Genomic DNA, 6,268 nt, shown 5'->3' on the forward strand with positions numbered 1-6,268 from the left:
ATTAACAGTTGCCTGCAGTGGGCAAATAGAAGGGGGCACCCTGGGTGGCTCAACTGGTTAAGCATCAGACTCTTGATCTCAGCTCAGATCTTGACCTCATGGCTATGAGTTCAAGCCCGTGGCAGGCTCTGCACTGACAGCACGGAGCCTGCTTGAGACTCTCTCTCTCTCTCTCTCTCTCTCTCTCTCTCTCTCTCTCTCTCTCTCTCTTTGCCCCTCCCCAGCTCATTCTCTCTCTCTCTCTCAAAATAAATACAGGTAAAAAATGTTTAAAAAACAAAAATACGGGGGAACTCCACTACATTTCTTTTAATCATGTTACCAAGGACTACAATGCAATACTGGCTCACTATGAACTAAGAAAATATCCAAACACACACCCTGCATCTCTTGACTTTCAGCTTATCCAAATAAGACCAAAATTACAAATTAATGGGAAAAAAAGGGAAACAAGAAACTCTGCAATGCACTTAGAAAATTTTGAATGCAGTTTGTGATTAAAAGTCATTATTTTCCAAGGTGTCTTCTCACAATAAAATAAATATTCATTGCCTACATCTGTCACCTTCTCTGCCTCTGTTTGTCTCTTTCTCTCTCACCTTCTTCTATGCAAAAGTAAAAACAAACATGTATTTGGTATAATTTATGAAGTATTTTTTCTGGGTGAATATCGAGTGGCTTAGTGTGTCCAGAAAGAGTGAGAAGTTAACATTCATAGTAGCCTTAGCTTCTGAAGATCCTGGAGTATGGATTTTTTTTTTTTTAAACTGGCAGTTGTGGGTTCCCCTTTTCAATAGTGCTTTTCTGAATGACAAATGCCTAGAATAATTTAAATCTATTGAAAAAGTACATATTTAAAAAAATAAATTTAAAGAATTTTAAATTCTTAAGAGAGCACACACCACGAAAATTGATATAGGAATCTTTTGTATAAAATCTGTTTACACAAGTAATCTGTGCAGAATTCATGATTAGGTGATCAACTTTGTTCAAATCCAAGTTATTTTAAAATATTTTATCCACAGAGAAGAATAAACAAATGGGAATAAAACAAAACCTCCTCAACCTTACAAAGGGCATCTACAAAAAAACCTCACTGTTAATATAATTAGTGGTGAAAAACTGAAACCTTTACCTCTAAGATTAGATAGAAGACAAGCTTTGCTCTTGGCACTTCCATTCAACATTACTGAAGATTATGGACAGGGAAATTAGGCAAGAAAATCAAATAAAAGTCACCCAGATTGGAATGGAACAAGTAAAACTCTATTTTCAGATGATGTGATTTTGCATATAGAAAATTCTAAGGAAACCACAGAAGAAAAATTGTTAAAACTGTTAAATGAGTTCCTCAAGGAGGTAGGATACAAGATTAACCTACAAAAGTGATTGCATTTTTATAAACTAGTTAATGAAAAATCTAAATTTGAAATTAAGGAAACAAATCATTTTATAATCACATCAAAAATATGATACTTAGTAATAAATTTAACCAAAGAATCCCATGACTTGTACATTGAAAACTACAAAACATTGTTGAAAAAGAATAAAGAAGATAAAGGAAAACAAAGAACAAATAGAAAGATGTATGGCAATACTCTTCAAATAGATTACCAATAAAATATGATCCTTTTCAAAATCCCAGATGGTTATTTTGCAGAAATGTACAACTTGATCTTATAATTCGTATGGAATTACAATGGGCTCAGAAGAGCCAGAACAATGCTCAAAATCAAGAACAAAGTAAGAATACTCATACTTTCTAATTTCAAAACTTACTAAAAAACAATTTTAATCAAGACCTTGTGGTACTGGCATAAAGACAGATATGTAGATCAGTGGGATAGAGTTAAGAGTCCAGAGTATATTCTTTAATTTATGATCAACTGATTTTTGACTAGGACGCCAAGACAATTCAAGGGGAAAAGAGGAGTCTTTAAACACATGGTGTTGGAAAACTGGATATCACATGCAACATAATTATTTTGGACCCTATCTCATACCATATACAAAAAAAAACTAATTGAAAATGGATTGAAGATCTACATACAGGAGCTAACAATATCAAACTCTAATAAGAAAACATAAGGCTAAATTTTTATGACCTTAGATTTGGCAATGGGATTTTCAGATGATACCAAAAGTACCATAAACAAACATAAAACATAAATTGAATTTGATCAAAAGTTTTAAAATTGTGGTTCAAAGGAAACCATCAAGAGAAAGGCAACCTCAGAGTTAGGAGAAAATATATCAAAATTTTCATCAGATATCATATATCTGAGATATCTGTAAAGGGACTTACCAGAATATATTAAGAACTTTTATAATTTGGTGATAAAAAGATAACCAAATGGGAAAAGGATTTGCCTTTTTTTAAAGTATTTATTCATTTATTTTTAAAGAGAGAAAAGAGAGAGGGTAGGGCAGAATGAGAGAGAGAGGGATGGAGGGAGAGAGAGAGAGAAAAAAAAAACAAAAAACCCAAGCAGTCTTCATGCTTAGCATGGAACCCCCTGTGGGGCTCGGTCACAATTGCCAGATCTTGAACTGAGCCAAAATCAAGAGCCAGACACTTAACCAACTGAGCCACCCAGGCACCCCTGGGAAAAGGATTTGAATAGACATTTCTCCAAAGTAGAAATATAAATGACTAACAAAACATGAAAAGATGTTCAACCAACATCATTGCTCATTAGGGGAATACAAATAAAAAACCCAATGAGCTAAATGACTTCACACTTAATGGCTAAAATAAAAAAGACAGACAATACCAAGTGTTATAGGCAATGTGGAAAAATTGGAACCATCATACATTGCTGGTGGAATTGTCAAATAGTGCAGCCAGTTTGGAAGACAGTTTGGCAGTTACTCAAAATGTTAAAAATTGAGTTATCCTGTAAACCCACTCTGAGGTATATGCTGAAGACAATTGAAAATATAGGTCTAAGCAAAATTTACACATGACTATTCATAGCACCATTATTTATAATAGGCAAAAAATGAAATAACCCCAAAGTCCATCAACAGATGAATGCATAAACAAGTGTGGTATACCCAAACTATGGATTTTTTTTATAATAAAACAGAATGATGCACTGTTATATGCCACAACATGGATGAAACTACAAACATTGCAAGTGAAAGTAACCAGTCAAAAAATTCTATATAATTAATTCCAACCATGTGAAAAATCCACAGTAGACATATCCATAGATACAGAAGGCAGATTGGTAGTTTCTACCATTAACTAATATTAGTAGTAGTGATACTGTGTAATGGATGGATGGATGGATGGATGGATGGATGAAGAAGGAGTGACTGTCATTGGGTATGGAGTATCTTGTGAGGATGATGCTACTTTTATAAAATTAGACAGCAGTGATGGTTGTGCAGTCTATGAAGAACACCACCACTAAACTTTGCACTTCAAAAGTGGATTTTATGGCATGTGATTTATATCTTAATAAAAAATAGAATGAAGTGTTTCTAAGTTTTTTCAACTGCTCTTATTTGTGTCTATGTATGGTTAATTTGAAGGCAAATATTAAATAGTGGTGTTTCGGGGCGCCTGGGTGGCTCAGTCGGTTAAGCGTCCGACTTCAGCTCAGGTCACGATCTCACGGTCTGTGAGTCCGTGAGTTCGAGCCCTGCATCGGGCTCTGGGCTGATGGCTCAGAGCCTGGAGCCTGCTTCTGATTCTGTGTCTCCCTCTCTGTCTGCCCCTCCCCCGTTCATGCTCTGTCTCTCTCTGTCTCAAAAATAAATAAACGTTAAAAAAAAATTAAAAAAAAAAATAAATAGTGGTGTCTCTACAATGACACTACTGAAAACATCTTTTTTAAAGCAAAGATCAGATTGTCCCAATTCTAGGCTCCTAATGTAGGACATAAAGTTCAAATTCTAAGAATGTTAGATAGGTATTTCCAATATGGCTACCCCGTCTCTTTTTCTTATTTGTCTGGTTTCTTTGCTTCCTGTGTGCTCTAGTAAAATCAAAGTACTCACCTCTCCTCAAATGTAACCACCGTATTTCCTTGTGAATGTGTTGAATCACTTTCATTTTTCATGAGGAAAGCATTCTTCTCCCCCTTATCTCTACTGGGGAAATCCTCTTCATTTTTTCAAGACCCACTTGCTATGTCAACTTCTTTATCTAGCTTAACTTCATCTTGCTAAATGTCAATAATTTTTGCAAATTCATGCTACTGAATCTCATCTAACTCATCATACATAGCATATTTTGAATTAAATGAAAATATTTCTGATAAATACCTTTTAAAAATCCAAGCAGTTTTCAATTTTCTCACTTTAATATTGAAACAATATTTAAAACAACAGTGCTAACTTCTCACCAATCCTCTCATCCCCACACGTTCTCACAGTTCCAAACTGCTTAGGGAAGAAAGGCAGGTCACTTTTACAGCCACATAGATTTAACAATCATAATTTTCTTCTGTGATAGCCAAGGCAGAGTTTGAGTGTAATTGTTCAGGGACTGTGTGATTGTTGTATTGGATCAGTCATCTGTCTAAAAAATGAACTGGACAACCTTCAAATGGCAATGACTTCAATTCCGTTGGGATTTGAATTGGCCATAAAACTAGCAATAAATTGTCGTGCATGTAGTGATTTCCTGTTGGCAAGTTCCATGTATTTTACAAATATATCTCAACTTAGATGGAAAAGATCATTATTACCATTCAAAGATTGGGAAACTGTAACACAGAGCCATCAAATGTATTGAGCAAGGTCAGAGAGTATATGATCAGTGAAGATGAGAATATCCCAAAGGTTTCAAGTTTTGTTCTATCTTCCAAGAGACATAATTCCTTGGTAAACATTTATTGCTTTGCCCTGGTGTTCTGAGAATCTCAGGCAGGCTCTTTCAAAATGATGTTTATGTCTACCAAGAAAAAAAAAAACCTTGAAATTACTGTGTAGTATACCAATACCATATATCTATAGAAGGCACTCTCCAACAACCTTCTGGGAACCCATAAAGGAGTTCAAAGACATAAAAATAATACACTAAAGTCCAAGTCCAAACTCTTCTTACAAGAAATCCTTCAAACCATCATTCATTTTCCATTTTATATAATCCTAACTACCTGATAATCTGAATGTAATAATCCAGGGAAAAGTAGTAGCAAAACTTAAAGGGGAAAAATGTGCTATTAAAAATAGGTTCTGTCAGTTTTGCCTACAAAATACATGCTTGATTCATCTACTTCTCTTCCTACCCAGTGTTACATTTTCGCCCAGACTAACACAGTGTCTAACTGCCTAAATGCTCTCCGTCCTTCTACTTTTATTTCCATACCTACCATTCTCCACAGAGCAGCCTGAATTGTCTTTTTAAAGTACAAAAGTAATTATGTCATCCCCATTCTTCAATTACTTCAATGCTTTTTCATTGCAACTGGAGTAATACTCATCTCATGACAGCCTACAATGTCTGTATGGTGTGTGTCATGTCCAACACTCTACCTTCCACTCTTACAACCCCAAACCTATTGATCACAGGGCTTCAACAATCTCTCAGTTCTTCAGATTCAGAAAACCTACTTCCTCCTCTTCATCTTTCCTCTGATTGGCTTCTGTCTCTGAAATGCCATCTCTCAGAGGTTAGCAACATCAGCAACTTGTCATCTAGTTAAGTTTCACCTAAAAAGTTCCTCTTGAAAGGTAATTTCTCTTACTACTTTACTCTCTGTTGGTCCAATCCCTTTCCATTTCCATTTCATTTCCTTTAAAGCACTTATTACTGTGTGCAATTATCTTAATATATGTTTTTGGTTGTTTATTGTCTGTCCTTATTCAACACAATATAAAGCCACTGAGAAAAGAAACTGTCTTGCTCAGAATTTTACCCTGCCAGTCTAAAACAATGCCTAACACACCATGGATTAAATATATAATTGAAGGGATGAATCAATTGATAACCCATAGCTTCAAAACAATGAAGGATAAAGAGTAACAATGAAAACCATGTAGCACAATTTAAATAATGACATACCTGTTACAGAAAAGTATCATATCAATTCAGGCCCAGGTTTATAAATATTAACACCCCCCCAATAATTTATATTCACATTACGAGTCATTAAGAAAACTTGAGTTATATTCTGTATGTATTATAGTAGGAACACAGGTGCTCAGCGTTTGAAAATAAATTATCACCTCCTAAAATAACAACTAGTTCTTTTTCCTGTATTCTGTATCCACCATCTCCTCAAGCCAGAAACCTGAGAATGATCATAAATCT

This window comes from Panthera onca, chromosome A1, assembly GCF_046562875.1.
Source record: "Panthera onca isolate mPanOnc1 chromosome A1, mPanOnc1 haplotype 2, whole genome shotgun sequence".
Lineage (NCBI taxonomy): Eukaryota > Metazoa > Chordata > Mammalia > Carnivora > Felidae > Panthera > Panthera onca.